Source organism: Sapajus apella, unplaced genomic scaffold (genome assembly GCF_009761245.1).
Source record: "Sapajus apella isolate SASKATOON/1434 unplaced genomic scaffold, GSC_monkey_1.0 scaffold2, whole genome shotgun sequence".
NCBI classification, from domain to species: Eukaryota; Metazoa; Chordata; class Mammalia; order Primates; family Cebidae; genus Sapajus; species Sapajus apella.
The window spans coordinates 15869316-15890671 of record NW_022436942.1 but is presented as its reverse complement, the minus strand read 5'-3'; the positions used below and the strand labels follow the sequence as shown (position 1 = coordinate 15890671).

General features: G+C 32.4%; 1 pseudogene across 1 annotated transcript; it reads right to left on the bottom strand.

Annotated features, from left to right (window-relative positions):
- Positions 1-409: 409 nt before the first annotated feature.
- Positions 410-20839, bottom strand: LOC116557380 (annotated as a pseudogene). Its single transcript, XR_004271501.1, has 2 exons — positions 20684-20839; positions 410-1012 (listed from the first exon to the last, which is right to left on the bottom strand). The product of XR_004271501.1 is annotated as a heat shock protein HSP 90-beta pseudogene (transcript).
- Positions 20840-21356: the final 517 nt, after the last annotated feature.

Sequence of the window (21356 nt, the reverse complement as noted above, 5' to 3'; positions counted from 1 at the left end):
TCTTGAATAAAACGTGTAATTTGGATATTCATCTCTACATTTTATTTTGACTTCAACAATGCTCCCCCTGTTAAAGTCAAATCTATATATTGAAATTCTGTCTCATAATGTGATGGTATTAGAAGGTGTGGCCTTTGGGAGGTCATTAGGATTAGATGAGGTCATGAGTGTGGAGCCCTTATGAATGGGATTAGTCTCCTTATAAAAGAAGCCAGAGAGAGCTCCTTTGTCCCTTACACCATGTGAGAACACAAAGAGAAGATAGCATCTGTGAACCGAGATGGGGGAACTCACCAAACACCAAATCTGCTGGAGCTTTTATTTTCTATGTGCCAGACTTCATAACTGTGAAAAACAAATGGCCATTCTGTATTATCCAACCAGTTTATGGTAGTATTTTATTGAATTCTTTTTTTTTTATTTTGCATACTTTAATTTCAGAACAAAATGAACAAACAAACAAACAAAAACCACAATACACAACATCCAATCCTGCTGTCAGAGTAGGGAAAGAATGGGGGCTTGACACCTTGTTTCCTGCCTTCAACCAAAGGACAGGACAGAAAAACACCAGACATCAGCAGGGCGAGCCAGGTGGGAGAGGGGCACTCAAGGCTGCAGGGGGAGCCATGGGGACACTATACAAGGGCAGTTTTCCAACTATAAAGTCCTAATCTACTTCTTCCATGCGAGACGCATCCTCATCACCCTCAAGAGGAGGGATCTCATCAGGAACTGCAGCACTGGGTTCCTCTGCTGCCACATCATCTTCATCGATACCTAGACCTAACTTGATCATGCGGTAGATGCGGTTGGAGTGGGTCTGGGGATCCTCAAGGGAAAAGCCAGAAGAGAGCAGGGCGGTTTCAAACAGCAGCACCACAAGGTCCTTAACTGCCTTGTCATTCTTGTCTGCCTCCGCCTTCTGCCGCAGCGTCTCCACAATAGGGTGGTCAGGGTTTATCTCCAGGTGGTTTTTGGCCATCATGTAGCCCATGGTGGAGTTAACAGACTAAGATGCCAGGAGAATTGATGGTGTAAGTGATAGACTGAAAATCAGCGGACTATAGACTCAATGATTGTTTTACAGATTGAGTCTAAAGGCCGAAAAAGAAAAATAGCTCAGTAGCAGGGAGAAGGTGTTCCTTCTTAGCCATTTTGTTCTGTTCAGATCTTTAATTGATTAAATGAGGCCTTTCCACATTATGGGGGGCAATTTGCCTTACTTAGTCTACTAATTTAAATGTTAATCTTATCCAGTAACATTCTCACAGACGAACACATAATAACATTTGTTCAAATATCTGGGTACCCTGTGGTCCAATCTAGTTGACACAAAAATTAACCATCACAAGCCTACCACTTGTCAATTTGGCACCCATGCACATATCCTTGAAGTATACTTAATCACCAAATAAAGAAAATAATAATTTTACATAAGGTAACAAGAGAGAAGATAACAAAGATATTTTTATCTATCTAAATATATATGTATATACACTCATATTCATAATGAAATAAGGAGAAAATACTCATGACAATTACAGTTCTAGTTTATATAATTGGTCATATGGTTGCAGCTGGTATTTATTATTGCCTTCTTTGACTATCCATTTTTTAATCTTTTTACCTACAGCAATCCCCTCACTTGGTCATGGTTCTTTACTTGGTGACGTGATACACATCTTCATTCCTAAAGTTTTGAGTCATTAGTAGTTGTGTTAGTTCATTTTGTGCTTCTGTAAGAGAATACCACAGACTGAGTAATTTATAAGAACAAAAATTTATTTCTCAAAATCCTGGAAGTAGGAAAATACAAGATCAAGGTGCCAGCAGCCTCTCTTACTGTATCTGCATGGCAGAAGGCAGAAGGGCAAGAGATAGCAAACCTGTTTCTACAAACCCTTTTTATAAGGACATTAATCTACTAATGAAGGCAGAGCCCTCATGATCTAAACACCTTCAAAAGGTCCCACCTTCCAACACTGGCATTGAGAATTAAGGTTCCAACCCATGAATTTTGGGGGCTACATTTCAACCAAAGCAGTAGTCTTTCCTAGGTTGAGTTATTGTAGCTTTTTATTCACTTCAGCTTGACAGTCATTTCTTGGAACTCAGAAAGAAATCTTATAAATACCATCCTCGAAAGTTTCAGGACATTAAATGATCTTATTTAAATCACTACCTCCTACCCTACTAATCTCCTAAACTTACATCCAACAGAAGTTACAAATTGTCTAGCCAATTCGAATATACACAGCAAGATCCCTGTAAAAACCTAACTATCCGTAATGGCAACAACTCTTTTCCTGCTCAGAAACTTAAGGGCACATAGAGGAAAAAAAGGTGAATACAATTCGTCTTATACCAGAAATATCAGGTCAGAATAGTAGAAACTTTCCTATAAACCTATCAGATATAAAATTTGAATCTAAAAAATACCTGATTTCCAGAAACATTTTCTTTTTAATTACAAAGACTTTTTTGCATAAAATGCAACAGAGCATAACATATTTCATTTAATTATTTTATCATCAAATTTATGTTTGTGAGTTGGAAAGAAAAAGATTTAAAATATGTTACTTGGCCTATTAAATTCTTAACTATTAAATTAGTTTTTGCATATGGAAAATTAAAGTATTTGGTTTATTTCCTTTATTATTATGATATTGAAAAATGCTTCTAATATCCAGATTATACTAAGTTATATTGAGAGACAATACTATTACAATCTGATATATTTTTCAAGTCTGTTTAATTTGCTTAAAAGCATTTTCTTGGATGTTCTGAGTCAGTTTTTTCTAAGTTATGAGAGCCATTGCCAAAAGTACCTGGTTTAATTAAAGTCACTTTTTGTTTTTGAAGTAGTTGTTTCTAATGTATTATGTCTAACTTAAATATTCACCAAGGGAAAATTTTATTTTGTTATAACCAAGCATCATAAATTATTTCCATTCAAAGTAATACTAGAAAATTATTCGAATAAGAGTAGCCCTACTTAAGCATAAAGTACTCGTCATTTGTAGAAACACTTGCATTATAATGTTTCCATATGCAAAGGCCTGATGGAATCGATGTTTCTCAAAATACTGAGGTTTATACTTAGAGAAGATGAAACTCATGTGTTTAAAAAATAATATGTTCCATATGTTTCTAATTGCATTTTAAAAGTTACTGCATTAAAAAGTATAATCCAAAACAAATTGAATTTCTGGCTTCATGGTTCATCAGCCCAAGAACAGCTGTTGGAATCAAACATAATTTTACCCCATTGTTAACTAATGTCAGTATAAGCATCATGGCAGAAATCATAATATACATCTATATATCTATTAGTCTCCCCTGAACACATGGGAGAATTATTCTAGCTTGTTTTTAGTCATGCAGGACCAAATGTCTGGTTCCAGCCACTGAAATCTGTGTAAAAAATAAAGATATAATGTGTGCATGCAATTGTGTGTTCTTCTAAGGCAAAGTGTTTAACTGGCTAATGCAAGAGCCTCCAACAGCCACAAGAGTCATATATCTCTGCTGGTGCAATTTCAAGATAACAGAGCTTTTCTATCCAACATATTTGAGTCAGTATGTATAGCAGAGACTACATTGACCCATGATGGACACGTTATGTAAACAAGATATAGTCTTTCTTGGATTAAGCCACTGCCATTTGGGAGATAATATGTTATTGTAGCATTATCTAGTCTAAAATAATACACATGTGTTTGCATATATTTTTACCATTTATTAATTATTAATAAACAGCATTTAATAACCAGCAATAGAAATAATGTCTCTCCAATTGACCATTACAGGTTATTCTATTTTGTTCATGAAAATCCAAATATTCTATGTGCATGTCTATGTGTCTTTTGCTTTATATCTTCTATTTTCTAAAACTAGTCCTATGACAATTATTAAGAAGTTAGCTCCTTTATTCAACATTATTATAAATGTATTTGGTGGTCTGTGTTTTTTGGGGGTTTGTTTGCTTTTATTATGACAGATAGGAAAAAGAGTCATTGCTACGTTGTATGTAAAAAGTTTTAGCTACCTATTGGGTTGTAAATATACTATGTGAGTCTAGAGCTATATCTTATGAACTATTTTTAAAATGATTAGTTTTTTAATAAAGTCATTTTACCATCTATAGTGTCAGATAAATAGCATTACCATGAACAGTCTGGTCAACTAGAACATCTAGACCGTGAATCCCATTTGTCTTACCACTATCAATGACTTTTTTTTTTTTTTTGTTAGAGTTTCCCTTCTTTTTTAGGGTTTCCAGTTTTTCCTGTGCTCCATGCATTCTATCTTCTAATTCTGTTTCTTTCTCTACATGTAATTTATTTTCTAAAATTAATCACCTATTTCTGTTTTTCGAATAATGCTTTATGCTGTTACCTAATGAAAATATATGTGGTAGATTACAAAATTATTGATATTTTCAAAATAATATTTCTCATTTGAGAATGTTATACCATATTATATTTTTTCTAGAGAATTTTAGATAAACCAAGGTAGAAGCCAATCTAGTCATTAATAAAGAAAATAATGAAATTAGTTCATATCTCTTTGTGATTCATGTATATTTTTAATAGCAACCTTTAAGTACATAGGATTTTCTTTTCATTCCTTGACTTCTATAACTGTATGCTTGTTCAAGTTAAAAATGACAAGTGCTTGAAATAGTTTTGTTATCTACATAAATATAAAAGAAAGCATAATGTTATGCATTCATAATAATTAAGTATCCCTTCATTAATAATATTTCTTTATATTTCTTCAGGGAACCCTTAAATTTAACACTTCATCATAAAACAAAGCAATATATGTAGAAGGCAAGCTTTATGTTTAAATCAAAGCAATATATTTTGAAAGCAAAGTTAATTATTATTATTATTATTTTTTTTTTTTTTTTTAGACGGAGTTTCGCTCTTGTTACCCAGGCTGGAGTGCAATGGTGCGATCTCGGCTCACCGCAACCTCCGCCTCCCGGATCCAGGCAATTCTCCTGCCTCAGCCTCCTGAGTCGCTGGGATTACAGGCACGCGCCACCATGCCCAGCTAATTTTTTGTATTTTTTTTTTTAGTAGAGATGGGGTTTCACCATGTTGACCAGGATGGTCTCGATCTCTTGACCTCGTGATCCACCCGCCTCCGCCTCCCAAAGTGCTGGGATTACAGGCTTGAGCCACCGCGCCCGGCAGTTAATTATTTTTAATAAAGGATATGGTTACATGGCATAGTTGCCAATATTAGAAAATGAAGGGGAGTGGCAATAGAAGAAACTAGATAACAGTTAAGGAATTCTTGTTACAAACAGAAGATTGTAGCTCAAACATAAGAACATAGAGCAAGTTAAATTGATTGTTTCAGTACTTTCTGTCATACTTAGAGAGACTACTTCAACTCAGAGTAAGTGGGCCAATTAGAACAACTCAAAAAGATTGTCAAAATTTTATTAAGTCAAGTTAAAATAAAGTTTCAGATAAAATTGTTTCTTAATCTGAATTAATATATGGGTTGAAAATGATCTAGTGATACAGTGTCAAAGCATTCTAGAGCTTTGGGAGAAAACTAAGAGATCATTTGAATAAATTCTTTTTTTGAAGCATTGAAAATTGAGGCTCAGAAAAGTAAAGTGAGCTATTTGTGCCATAAAGCTGTTGACACTTAAGCTTTTTAAATTTAATATTGCTTCTGTTGTTCATTTCTTTGAGGTTTTAAAATTTATTAGTTTCCCACTTTTTTTCTTTCTTAATGCTATAATAATGTTAAGGAAATTAGCACTGTAGTCCTAAGACAAGACATAATGTGTGCCTGCAATTGTGTTTACTTTAAATTATAATGCAGTTTCTAATAGTATTACCTTTGTAACTATTTGCTAGTGAGATATCCTACAGTTATTTCTTACATTTACTAGAAGCAAGCACAGAGAATATTTGACTCCTAGAAAAGTGATCTCTGGATCCTGTGACCAAAGGATCAACAGATTGTAGGTTTTAGAAAAGCCTCTCTGCCCAACTGTTACATTTGGATTCCAAATGTATTCACATATTCACATTCCAAAGGTAGTTAGACAGCAGAAGACATGTACTCTAGCTTTTGTGTGTGTGTAGTTAGGAAATGCTTTTCCTACAACTGCCTGGATATTCTACTTTACGATGAAGTTTGCATAGTTGACATGAACTGTGTAACAATTAAGAATATCATTTTTTTGGGCTGGGCACGGTGGCTCATGCCTGTAATCCTAGAACTTTGGGATGCCAAGGTGGGTGAATCAGGAGGTCAGGAGTTCCAGGTCAGCTTGGCCAATATGGTGAAACCCTGTTTCTACTAAAAACACAAAAACTTAGCTGGGCGCAGTGGCAGGTTCCTGTAATCCTAACTACTCAGTAGGCTGAGGCAGGATAATTAATCGAACCCGGGAAACAGAGGTTGCAGTGAGTCAAGTTTGCATTGCTGCGCTCTGGCCTGGGCAACCATGCAAGACTTCATCTCAAAAAAAAATTCATACTATGCCAAATATTGTTCTACTTGACTTATTTCATATTTTGCATTTTAGAGTTTCATATTTAACTTGATTCAAATAGGTAGTTTTTGGTTTAAAATAGTTTAAAAATAGCTGCAGCTACTTGTTTTAGTCTTTACCTGATATACAAGTTTAAGGCAAAAATGATCACTGAAACAAAGCATGGTCAATAATTACAAATATTTTTTCTGGTTTTTAAAATGTTTAAGATCAAAAGAGTATGGAGATTTAAGGAGAGTAGAAGTGATATAATGTGTAGGAAAATATTTAATATGCTGGAAACTATGCACAGCTATCCAGTATTATGTGTTTGCTTGCCAACCTGTGTCTCATGATTTTAAATGCACCAAATAAGGCTTGTAGAAATTTCCAATGGCCAGTATTAATGCAGAGTCTCTACTGCCAGTGTGCGGAAGGTACATAAGGTGCATGTTTTGTTGAGAACAAAATTAAGGCAACTTAGTTGAGTCTATTATTCTGTGGATGTTAATAGGAGGGACTGCTGAGAAGTGAACATTGAGAGACGAAGGGAAAAAAAAGGAGGATGGATATAGGCATGGGTTTTAAAAAGTTATAAATGAGGGCTATGATGTGAAAGCTCATAATTCCGTTATATCTGTGAGTTAATTCAGTGGTGCCTGTCTATATCAAATTCCTTCAACTGGCATGATTGATTACCCAGTGGGGAAAAAAGAGTTAATGCCTTACTAAATTGTGTCTGGCCTACTTAGTTCCACTCAGCAATGTTTGGAGATTGCATGAGCGTGTACCTAGGATTACCACCATCCTAAAATTTAATCGAAAAAGGAAAATGTAAAATATATTAAAATACTGTTTTCTAGCCGGGCATGGTGGCTCACGCCTGTAATCCCAGCACTTTAGGAGGCTGAGGTGAGGAGTTCCAGACTAGCCTGACCAAAATGGTGAAACCCCCTCTCTACTAAAACACAAAATTACCCCAGCATGGTGGCAGACACATATAATCCCATCTACTCAGGAGGCTGAGGCAAGAGAATCCCTTGAACTTGGGAGGCAGAGGTTGCAGTGAGCCAAGATCGTGCCATTGCACTCTAGCCTGAACAACAAGAGCAAGACTCAGTCTCAAAAAAAAAAAAAAAAAGATATGTTTTATAAAAGATACTGGGAAAGTGTTGTGGCTGAACTGAACAGGGTATAATCTGCTGCCTGGGAACTAAGTAAAATATTATAAATAGCAATCCTATAACCCTTTTTAAAATTATTGCCCACATCTAAGCAATCCTAAAGCCCAGCTGATTCTCTTGCCTTAAATGTCCCTTCATGTTGTCACTTACTGCCAACTACATTCCCATTATTACCATTCATCAATTTCTCATTGCTGCAGTTTCTTATCAACTTTTACCTTCAAATTTATCTCTCGGCCTATAATTTTCTCTCCAAACAATTCTGCATATTGCCTCTAGAGTTAATGCACCTGAAAAAATTACCAAAAAATAAAATTGCATAATTGCTTACTAACACCTGAGAGAGAGAGAGTCCTCATCATAAAGAAAGTGATTCTCAAATCTTTTTGTACAGAAGATGTACCTAAGAACCTTGCAGTGTGACTCAGAATAGGAACTCAAAACTGTGTGTTCAATAAGTAGTCACATTTAAGTTTGGTCTTAAAGAACAAAAAGGTGTGATCTGGGTTAAAAAAAGTAGGAGGAGACATTCTAGGTGTAAAGAATATTTTGAAGAAGAAAAAAGATTGGGAAAAAGTTTGAATTTTAGTGAGTCTATAACATATTTTCTATTTCAAGGTTCTAAGGTTTACATGAACTATAATTAACGAATGTCTAAGAAAGTATAATGGATGTATAAATCTATGCATGCATACATTTATATGCATATGTGTATGTGTATGTATATATATAAAAGAAGAAATTTAAAGAAATAGGTTTAACATCTTTAACTCATGCAAGAATACTAACTCTACCTGGAAACATCTTGCAACTTGATATATTTTTCAAAAGATTTGTAATTATCTAAGCTACATTTTATTCTAAATTGATAACCTCAAAGAAATATCAACTGGAAAACCTTCTTTAATGTCACTGTCACCTGACTAGTTTTCCCTCTTCAAACAGCTATAAAAATGGGTCAACTATAAATTATGAAGTAACTGTTTTCACATTTTGAATGACAGGCAGTGCAGGATGGTGAGCCGTAATAGAAGAGAAGCAAATGGGGCACATGTTAAGAGTCAGTCCTCCATGGGCGTTTCACATTTCTGCACGTCAGCAGAAACACTGATAGTGTTTACCCAATCCTTCATTTCAAGTATACTTCTATAACAAACAGGCTTGGAAGAGGGAGTCTCTTCCTTCTAGGAAAAGGTTGAGTATGTTTGCTTGCAAACCCAGTATAAAAGATTGGAATTCACTAGGCTCTGGATTCTTTAGCTGTAACAGAAACTTAGTGCATGTGTACCATTCACATTGGCCGTTCTATGGGACTTTGGGGACAAGGGAAACTCACATAAGTTTATTATGCTGCTGTACCATGAGTAATATAAAGTCTCTGACCCTGTATAGTGTCTTCTACCAGCAACCATAAGACTACAGCAGGTTAACTAGTTAACTTATAAGCAGGATAAATCTCAGATTCATCACAGATTTTGACAATGAGTCACAGTTGCTCCAGCTTTCTGTCAAGGTTCCCTCCAGACTTGGAAGGGACGCCCCGCTTCCCACAAAGAAGGCAAACTAAGAGCATGGTGGTTTTATTATGAAAGAGGTATTAGAGTTTGGATCTTTTTGATCGGTTGGGATTTGTGGAACAGAGTACCATAGAGAGATGATATACCTTTAAAAAAAGATCTAGAAATATCATAGGCATTCCCTTGAATGTTTCACATACACAAAGCTGTTCATGCATCGAACAAGGCTCCAAGGGACCAAAGAACAATTAAAATAAAAACAACATCTACCATAAAAAGAACAATTATTGGGAAACTTTAAGCTGAACAACCTGGGTTTGTGAGACACTTGAGTTTCAAAGAATGAGCATAGAGAGATTTCTTGAACACTTCAAGTATTGTATATGTATCCCAGACAGGGAATACTTTAGGAATAGAGTTAATCTAGTCCTAGAGATAAAACTGCTTCAGACTCATTCTGGCAAAGCTTAGAAAACAAACCTCAGTGGATCAAGCTAATCTGAAAGTGAATTGATTTAATATTCTAATTGAGCAAGGAAGCAAAATCTTGAAATATAAAAATCATAGCATCCCTAATGTCTCTAAAAATTAATAGACAATGGAATGAGAAAAAATATGATCTATAATCAGGATAAAAATCAACAAATATAAACAAACTAGAAATGTCAGAGATTTTAGAATTACCGAAGGACTTTAAAACGGCTACTAACAAAATATTCGAAGATTGGAAGGAAAAACTGAACAAAATGAGGAAACTAACAGGGATATAAATAGAGAAATAGAAGATGTAATAGATAACCGACAGAAGATTCTATATATGAAAAATATAATCTCCTAAAAATGACAAATTTCCTGGATCTACCTAATGGCAGACTAGAGACTTCAAATAAAAAGATAAATAAACTTGAAGAGAAGGCAAGAGGAATTATACAAATTGCACAGAAAGAGAAAAAGGGTTGAAAAAAACAACAACATGGTCCATGGCACAACATCAAGCAGTCTAATGTGCATATAATTGAAGTGTCAGAATACAAAAATAGGGAAATTGGAGCATAAAAATACAAAGAATTAATTGTTACACATTTTTATGAAAACTATAAGCCCAAATATTCAAGCTGTTCAATGAACCTCAAGAAGAATAAAGAGATAAAACAGGTCCAAAGTACATTATAATCAAATTGCTGGTATTCAATGATATGAAAAAAGTCTTAAAGGCAACGTGTTAGAAAGGACATATTGCATTTGTTGTCGGAAATAATGATAAGAATAACCACTGAATTCTCATAAGAAACCAAATGGTGGTAATGTTTAAAATATATTCAGATATAATTATGTTTATATTGTGAGCATACACAATTTTCAAGTGTCTTTACATTACCTGAGAAAATATGGCAGATCTCTTCCTCCCTAAAAGAATGCCTTTCCTTGTCAGTTTCTGCTTCTAAACTGTTCATGTTTAAATTATTATTTTGGTTGAAATTTGTGATTGTTAATTTTAAGTGTCAACTTGACTGGGTTGAGAGATACTCAGATAGCTGGTAAAGCATTATTTCTGGATATGTCTATGAGGATGTTTCTGGAAGAGACTGGCATTCAAATCAGTAAGCTAAGATCTGTCCTCACCCAACATGGACACACACCATGTAATTGGATGAGGGCCTAGATAGAATGCAAAGGGAGAGCAAAGGCAAATTCATACTCTCTCTCTTTTTCCAGAGTGGGGACACCTTTCTTATCCTACATCTTGTACAACAGAAGTCCAGATCACTTGCCTTTAGACTCTGGAATTTTTGCCATCTCTCCCCAAAAGTTCTCCTGCCTTTGGCCTTGGCTATACTGGTTCCAAGGCTATTTAACTCCTGTCTATCTATCTATCTATCTATCTATCTATCTATCTATCTATCTATTTACAATGTGTGTATATAGCCTAGTGGTTCTGTCTATCTGGAGAACCCTGACTAATACAAAAGTGTTATAAGGTAGAATATATTTCAATCAAATAAATTTATGAAAATTAAATTTAAAAAATATTTTTCAGTAATTTTTTGCCATTTTGAGAGATTATGTATCCAGGTGTTTTCCTGGAGAAACAGTTCAGAGAGCACAGAATAATATAGTAATTTAGTAACAAAACAAGTTATATAGTAGAATATAGGGGCAGATATTGATTACTAGCATCCTCAATCCCAGCATACATATTAAGTATAAAAATAAAGCCAGACAGGTACAGTGGCTCACACCTGTAATCCCAGCACTTTGGGAGACCCAGGTGGGTGGATCACTTGAGATCAGTAGCTCGAGACCAGCCTGACCAACATGATGAAACACTGTCTCTACTAAAAATACACAATTAGCCAGGTGTCATGGTGGGCACCTTCTGCTTGGGAGGCTGAGGTGTGACAATCACTTGAACCCAAGAGGCAGAGGTTGCAGTGAGCCGATATCATTCCACTGCACTCCAGCCTGGGTGACAGAGGTAGAGCCTGTCTCGAAAAATAAAATAAAATAATAAATAATAAATAAACAAAGGCCATGTTTTGCTCTCAAGTTTACCCTTAAGCTGCTGTAAATCTCTATTCCATGGCATAGACTTTCTGCTGCTTACATCTCCCCAACTGTGCATGTTCAGCTGTGTCCTCTTAAAGCTGATTACATATATTATGCAACATCCCTGGTGTTTTAGTTCTTATATTAAAGCTTTCAGGTATAGCTATTAACTATGATTATATAATTGTATAATTTTAGGCTTCAGCCATAAGAGGAATCTAAGGAATACCAGGCAGTTTGTTGTGTCCCTGAACTCATTCTATATAGAAAATTACTCACTCAATACATGCATTAAGTTAAATAAATAACGAATATTACAGGACAACAGGCAACCAGGAAAAACAGGTAATTAATGGATACATCTGAATTCAAATTAAGCATACATCATAAAGACCATGATAAAGTATGATTTAACTAAATGAAAGAATCTAGAATCACTAAAATTAGGAGCATGTAATAGGTCCATAGATGGGACACACAAATACATTACATTCATGATTTTAATGAGTACTTGTTGTAGGTAAAAATAATGTTGTGAGTGAAAATATTTCTACAACCATAGAAAATAGTTCAGTATTACCGTTAAAAGTTGAAACAATCCATATCCTGTGACCAGCAATTTTATGCCTATGTAAAGACATTATAGAAACTATTGTAGTTGTGAACTAAAGATGTGTACAAAAATGTTTTAAACATCAACATTGTTTAAAGTGAAAATAAACATTTGACTAGTAAAAATGAATTATAGATTCATTATCATAAATGAACATAAAATTGAAACCTAAATAAACAAATCACAGAGGAATACATGAGAAATTATTTAATTCAAAATTTCAAATAAAACTAAACCATATATGTTGTTGTCTTATATGCTATCATGAAATGATACAAATGGGATAATATCATAAATCAAATCAAACTGAGGGAATGAGTTCCACAAAGTAATGAAAGTCTTTTCTTTTGAGGTTTAGGAGAGGAATGTGATTGGAGGAGGACATATGGAAGACTTGAAATGAACAGATAGTTTCTCACTTTAAGCTGGATACCTAGTAAGTACATGGTTTTTTTAGTTTGTTTTTGCTTGGATGTATTTTGACAATCAATAGTTAAGTTAAATAGACTTAATTAAAACAGTGTTTTCATTGCTTAATTAGCTTGTAACTTTCAGCAAATTATTTAAACCCTTTGGGCCTCAGTTTTGGGAATAACTCATGAAATTATTGTGAGAATAAAATGATAGATAAATAGATGATTAAAATATGGTACAAAGAAATAACTCTTTGAGGTTAAGCTGATATTATTGGTAATTTTTAAATAAGTATTCTAACTATCTCTTTTGGAGGCTACATTTTAACTTATATGGCATGTTTTTCCTTGTTTTAATTTAAAATCTTTTGCAAATTACACATCTTCCAGTACATTGACAGGGTATTTTTCCATAAAAAAATTTACTGTAGAAGTTCAGCTAATAAACAGTATAATTTAAGTGTCTTTAGTATGTATTATATTGAACTTCACATATGTTGTCATAGAAATTTATCTCAAAAGTCTAATAGATTTAATAATGACAATAATTATGAACGATATTGATATAGTGAAAGATATGTAATAAAGTGGTATGATAACCTCAGATTTTAATTTGAACTTTTGAAAAAGTATGATCATTTGTTTAACAAATATCTACATATTTAAAAATAATTGTTATGGAAACAATTTGCATAACCAGAAAAGTAGAGAATTATATGGAAAACATTTTTATATCCACTGCCATAATTTAAGATATATGTTTAATAGTTTATTTATTTTTTTTGAAAAGTGAAATGTAACTGATAACTATGTGGTTACTTTTATATTCATTCTCACAACTCTATGCCACCTAAGCAGCTACCACTATCCTGAATTTGGTGAATAGGCATCTTAGGTCTATACATGTGTATATATGCGAATATCTGTGTACAATGTAAACATATATTTAGTTATGTGTTCATATGAAATATATATCATGCTTCTGTGATATGACAAATTATATAATTATATTATGCTGCAAATATTTTTATAAAAATTTTTATTTAATATTTTTGAAAACGTATTCTCAGATATGCCAAATAATGCCAAAATGAACATAATTATGCATATTAACATAACTTAAAGTTTTATATAAAATAAAATTAATTTGTCTCCCAAAAGAAAATTATATTCTTGTATAACAACATAAAATATTTATTTTCTTCTTTCATAAAACTTAGAAATGGCAATGTTAAGATAGGGAAGGTTTTATGTTAGTTCTGCTTGAGTCTTCCTGAATGGCAATCACAAATAATTTATATATTTACCAATTTCATTAAAAGATGAATGCTTTCTTTACTAAATCATGGCCAATTCTACAGAAAAATATTATTTTTAGGTGACATATTATTTTGAAAATGATATTGCTTGAATAACTTAGTTTCATTTTCATCCTATTGATTTTCTTTACAATGGTAAAATTAAATCTATTTTCCTCATAAAGGAAATATATAGAAATTTATTTTATACTAGTCTTTATAGTTATTTCTACGAAAAAAAATCCATGCCTAGTTTTGTGAGAAGCAAACCTGACTTAAATTTCTCACTAGTAAACACTTACATATCCAAGGTAGGTCTGCAACTCAAAAAAAACAGACAGATATCAATATGTATTACATTAATGGCATCTTGACATAAATATTTAAATTATGAAATAAATACACAATAAATACTCCATATAATTATAAGTGTTTGGGGAGGATGTTGAGTCATTTGATATGACACATTTTGGTCTTGCTTTAGCCAATACCAAAGTTTGGACACTTTCCAAATAAAAATCTAAGATTTTGGAAACCAACTTCACATATGTAAATTTTCTTCCCTGCTCTATTAAGAATAGAATTTAATGGATCAGAATAGAAAATACAATAATAATTCATTTATTAGTTTGGAATTTTCTCCACAGAATGAGGAAAAAGTATCCCAAAAGAAATGTATTATTTTTATTTAAATATTATAGCTTCCTTAAGTATTAAAATGAAAATTAGACTCCTGGACATGATGAAGTAAATAGTCTTGGATTTACCCCCTCATTATATCCTAATTTTTCAAAAATGAACAAAATAAATAAACTTTTTGGCATTGAGCCACAGGAAGCACAGGATTGTTACCTCTGAGAAAAGGGAAACAAATTTAGTTTCCTTTCTTTCCAAGAAAGGGAACCCAAGCTAAGCATAGTACTCTCACTGAATAGAAGAGACAGAGATCAGAACGTGGTGGGCCTAAGGTAGCTGGAGTTTGCAGGTAGAGTATCAGATAGCATGAAGACACAACAAGATAGAGCTCTCCACAGGGGACACCTCAAGCCTTTGACTAGGTGCTGACCCACATGTGCATCTGTTCAGGCTCCAGCAGACTAGGCAAAGAGCAAGTAACATGGAGTTGTAAGATGAAAAATTTCCAGAGCCCACAAAGCCCTGGGAGACCTTTTAGTTTTGATCATCCAAATCAGAGAGAATGTAAGGTCGTTTAGTATTTAAAATTAATCAGTGGAATTGCTTATATTAATGGAATAAAGGAGAAAGAAATCATATGATTATCTGAAGTATTTTCTCAAAATTTACCAGCCATCTTGAGAAACTTCCTTAATCCAATAAAAAACATCTACAAAATAATGTGCAGTTGACATCATACTTAATGGTGAAAGACAAAATGTGTTTTTCCGAAGATAAGAAACAAGACATTTATTCTGACTAATTCTCATCAACACTGCACTGGAGTGCAGAAAAAAGGAAAATGAGTCAAGAAAACAAAATAAGATGAACAGATTCGGAGAAAAGAAGTGGAACCATAGCTATTCATAATTTATGTACATGGAATATTCCAGGAAACTAGAAAATAACTCCTAAAGTTGACGAGTGAATTTAGCTGTATGTTCATTAAAAAACAAGAAATAATGTAAGAAAAGAATCAACTTTGTTAGCACTGAAAATGTAGGAAAAATTCTTAGGAATACATTTGACAATATATGTGTGAGATATATACACTGAAAATTATAACATTGCTGAGAGGACAAAGACCTAAATATATAAACAAATGTTCTATGTTCATAAAATGAACATTTCAATGTTGATGTCAGTGATCTCCAAATTGATCTATAAACTCAATGCAATCATACTGAAAATCCAAGGAGGTTTATTTTTTTGCAGAAATTAATCAATTCTAAAATTTATATGAAATTACAAAGAACATAGAATGGCTAAAATTATTTTTAAAAAGAGGAAGAAAATTGGAGAATATTTGCCAGATTTCCAATCTTACTATAATGCTACCATAATCGAGACACTGTGTTGGAATAAAGATGTAACTTACAGTTCGATGCAACAGAATAGAGAATTGAGAAATTGACCTATATAAATATGTGTATTTACTTTTTAATAAATACACAAAGCTTTCCAATGGGGGGAAGAATAGTACTTTTATCATATAATTCTGGAACAATTAGCTATTTATCAGAAAAAATAATGAACCTTAACTCTTAATACACACACAATCTTAATATTTTTCTAGGATCTATCTATACAATATGTTCAAAAATAATACAGAAAAACTTCTTCATAATCTTGCAATTGAAAAAGATTTCTTAAATGATATGAATTAAGCAAATTTTAGGAAAAAATGATAAATAAAATACCTCTGTGATTCAAAGACATATGAAAGTGAGATAAAATACATAATGTATATATATATGTATTACATACACACACACACACACACACACACATATATATATGTGTGTATATATATATATATATATATACATGACAAAGAACTTGTATCCAGGGTACAATAACTCAGTCATAATTTAAAAACCAAGTCACAAATGTGCAAAATGTTTGAAAAGGCATTTCACAAAAGAAAACATATAACTACTCAGTAAGCAAATTATGCTGTGCTCAATATAATTTGTCATTAGGGAAATGCAAGTTAAAACTACAACTAGATACATAAGCACTATAATAGCTAAATTTAAATGATTGACAATATTAAATGTTGGAAAGGATATGGATCAACTAAAACTCATATTATCACTGATGTGAATTTAAAATCATACAATCACCTTGGAAAATAGTTTGCCAGTATTTTATAAAGTACAATGCTGCAAAGTACATACTATAACACAATCATGGTATAATGCAGCAATATCACATCTTGGTATTTGCCAAGAGAAATTAAACATATATTCAAAGAAATTCTCCTGTATGACTTCTTATAGCAGCTTTATTCATAATAGTCTCAAGCTGGAAACAATCTAAATGTTCATCAATAAGTGAATAAATTAACAAATGATGGTAACTCTATGCAATAGAACACTGCTAAGCAATAAAAGAAACAAACCACTGATAAATGTAACAACCTAAATAAAACCTGAAGCTGTGTGACTGCAAAGGGGCCCAAGGTAATTTTTGGGATTCTGAAAATATTTTACTTTTTGATAACAGAATGGTAGCAATTGGGAGTATATGTTTGTCAACACATATCAAACTTTACGCTGAATATTTATTTTATGTAATTCAATATAGTTAATTAAAAGATTAAAAAATAACTTTACCTATAAATTTTTAATTGGTGACACTTTTATATCACACTTTCATTTTCATGGTACATACAATAAAACTAGAATAAAATAGTGTTTACCACAGACACATATTTATGAATTTTGGCATAAACAGCATTAATGATATATAAAAAATTATTTGACTATAAATAATTTACATTTCATTTGGTTATATAAGCTATGTATACTTTTTTCCTGTTTATTTATGTATTGTTTAATTTTTGTTTTTAAGGTCTAAAGCCACAGAAAAATATATCAAGTATCACAAATGCAAAATTTAAAAATGTGTCAAATTAGTCATATATCTAATCATTGTCATTAAAGTCAACAGCACTTAGTTTGACAAAAGAAAGATGAGAAAACTTTATTTAGCCTAGTCCACAAAGTTATAATATAGTTATGTCTTAGAGAAATATAAAATAAGATTACTTATATAGATTTTGGGAATTCTATTCCAAATAAAAAGAAAGTTCATGAGAAATTGGGGTAAAGATGAAAGTAATTTTCCTCTCGATTCATATATATTGCCAATATTAGCTAGTTATGTGAACTTATATTTTCAAAATAAATTATTCTTACACCAGAATCAAATAGCTATTTCACAGCCTTAATTAAATGCATCTGTATTAATTCTTACCTGAAAACCAAAATTGTATTTCAAAGCCCAAGTTTGACTGTATAAAACCATGAGTTTCCATATATTTGTTTATTTAATATTTCTTTTAGTCTATTGCCTCATTCAGATGATGACTGATGACTTGGGTAACAAATGAAATGGTAAAGTATCAGGTCCAACATAATTTGAGAAAAACAAAAAGAATTAAGATACAGGCTCTAAAGAAAGGAAGTTATTTAACCTTGGCTTCATTTTCCTTTGTCCTTCACTAAACATGAGAGAGCCAGAGGTTTCCATGCTATTCCCAAACCAGCTTGGAGAGCAAATAGGGCATTGAAAAGTGTCAAAATAAAAAGAAAAACACATACTACAGTGATAATTACCATCTTGTTAAAACACAGCATAATGAAGTTCCAATTTGGTCTGTAGCTTTTGTTCCATAAAATGACAGTTAAACCACCCTAAAAGGACTGATTCACATGCTACTGCATTTAATATTATACTAATGTATTTTCAGAACAAAAATAATTAAAATACTTAAGTTACCCAAAAAAATTGCCCTACGAAAAATTCCACTAGGACTTTTAAAAATAAATAAATAATAAAATAATAACAAATTATAAATTATTTATAATAATTAACAATAATAAATAATACAATAATAATTAAAGTATGGTATCTATAATTTAGTTATCTATCCCTGCTTGCTTTATTTAGTTAAGTTTGAAAATTAAAGTGGAAATGTCAATGAAGAGTTTCTAAAACTTTAATAATATAAATAATTATTGTGAAATTAATAGTTACCCATGTCATATTACTCTTGAAAGTTAAATATTAAGTATTAATGTGGAAGAATTAAATGACAGAAACAATTTACATGTAAGTTAAAGTATCTGCTACCAGAAAGGATTACAATCACAAACACAACTTATTTTCCTTGATCTTCTATTGACTTGTTAAGTAATATAAATTTAAGCACATTATTCTGCATATTTATTATTTTGTAATTTACAGAAACAGAGCCATAATATAAAGTTTAAAACATTAAACTATTTTTGGAATTATGTAATAAATATTTGAATTAAAATTAACATGCATGTTAGAGAAATTTAATAACATGTACATGAATATTGGTTGCTTTTCTGAATGTGAAATTTAAAAGTAATCCAAATCAAACCAATAAAATATGCATTTTAAATATTCTAAATAATATTATAATGCACTAAGACTAATAAATTTCCAAAATTCTAAAATAATTACATTTAAGTTATAACTTTAAATTTTCTAAAGCCATAGTAATAACTATTCTGGAATGAAATACAGGTTTTATACATAAAGGCACAATATTAACAATGAAAACATGAGCCTGTTTATTTCCCCTTTTCTAGTACAATGCATTATTTGCTAACGAGCTTGACATTTAGCTTTATTTCTCCGGAAATACTAATTTTTATCTCTTTCTGTTATAAAAGCTGATTCATTATATGGATTAATGTGATGCTGAATATAGTATAGTTTGAGGTCACAATAGCATATGACTAAGTTGCTGTTCAGAACTTTCTGAGCATTCAGAAACGTTATGCATTGTATAAGCAATATATTCATTTGCAATTTGGTCTTTGCTTTGCTATGCATGAACTTAGTTTCCTGTGTCATACAAATGCATCGCCAGTATTGGTATTGAAATTATTCCTAGATTCCAGGGTTTATGTTGATTAGCCTACTAGGAGAGTTTTTGTTTCTTGGAGGAATTGCACAGCTGGAAAAAAATGCAATAAGGAAATTAGCAAAATAAGAAACTTCTTTAGAATTTACGTTTATCCCTGCAATACTATTTTGACACCAAGTAGGAAGAAAGTAAGAGGATATTTAAACTACCGCTCATTATACCCCATTTTCTTTTATTCCTCTAACTCATATTAAATACTAAGCAGATTTTTATATCCTAGTTTTTAATTGAATGTTGGATAAATTATATGTCTCATTTCCACATTATCTTTCCCTTTAAGTTCTAAAAGTTACCTAAAATCAGTAAAATAACATAAAGAAAAGAATATTAGAAAAATTTCACTGCAGAAATGGACTTTAAGTTTCAGTGGTTACTAATGCCTTATTGGAAGACTGAATTGGCCGTTAAGCTTCCTGTCTATTACATTATCTTAATGTAACTGTATAATTTAGGTATCATAATAATGAAAATAGTGGTCTTTGCTCAAATCTACTCAAAACCCCTCTATAAAACAATAGAAAACAAACAAAAAAATGACTATGCTGCTGATGACTAAAATTTTGAATTGTGTGAATTTTGGAGGACTAATACAACTGGATAATTCAAAGCCTTGATAAAAAGTGTTTTCAAAGGAAAGGGTTATATTTTGATGTCCCCTATACTGAAGGTTTGAAAACAAAGTAGTGCTACATGCCACGGGTACAGGTAGGTTTTAGACTGATGGTAGGCTAAAGTAAAAGCTGAATACATACCTGCAAGCAACAAAAAATAAATATGCTTTTAACATCATGCTTTCAGAGTTCCCCAACAAGTGTTGTATTGGACCGAGCGTAGAAAGTTAGCACCAAGACAAAAGTATGCCAGATTGCAGGGTCATTTAGTATGCCGGCGACCACAGAGGACTCACGTCTCTCCAACCTGTGGTGTCAAAAGGAGGGTGCCACGACTTTTTATACCCGAAAAATCACCTTGGGCGTGGGGGTGAGGAGCGGGGATGGGGATGAAAAGGTTTCGGACATTCCAAGGTCCAGGGGATTCTGTAATTCACCTCCTGGGTGGAGACAAGGGTGGGGGGTCTCCAGACATTCCAAGGGCCAGGGGACTTTTGTCATTCTGTTTGTTACTTCAGTGGTTTACAGAAGTCAAGATAAGCATTTGTTTACACACAGATCTTAGTTATCCCGGGCTGCTTATTTTAGTTATTACTAAATAACTAAAGCAAAGGCTAGCAATTCTGGCACAATATCACACAAGTTAACATCTAAAACTGAATCAGTATCCAAAATGCCTGATCATAACTTTTCTATGGGGAAAATTATTATTAAGAACATATCAGATGCCTTAATAATATCTTTAGAGTTAGGCCACAACTCTAGTACATGGTAATATTGTGAGTTATAGAACACTGACAGAAGCCAGAAGCTAATCAAATTATAAAAATAAGGCATATACCATTATCGGGAATAATGTTGGTTCAGCAATAAGAAACATGGGAAATAGTATCCAAAAAACAGACTTTTAGCATTATGGGTAGTATGAAAAAAACTATGGTGAAAAGGGACGTTTGCCACTTTGGGATGCAAATTAGGCACAATTCTTAGAGTGATGAGGCATTTGATGAGAATGATA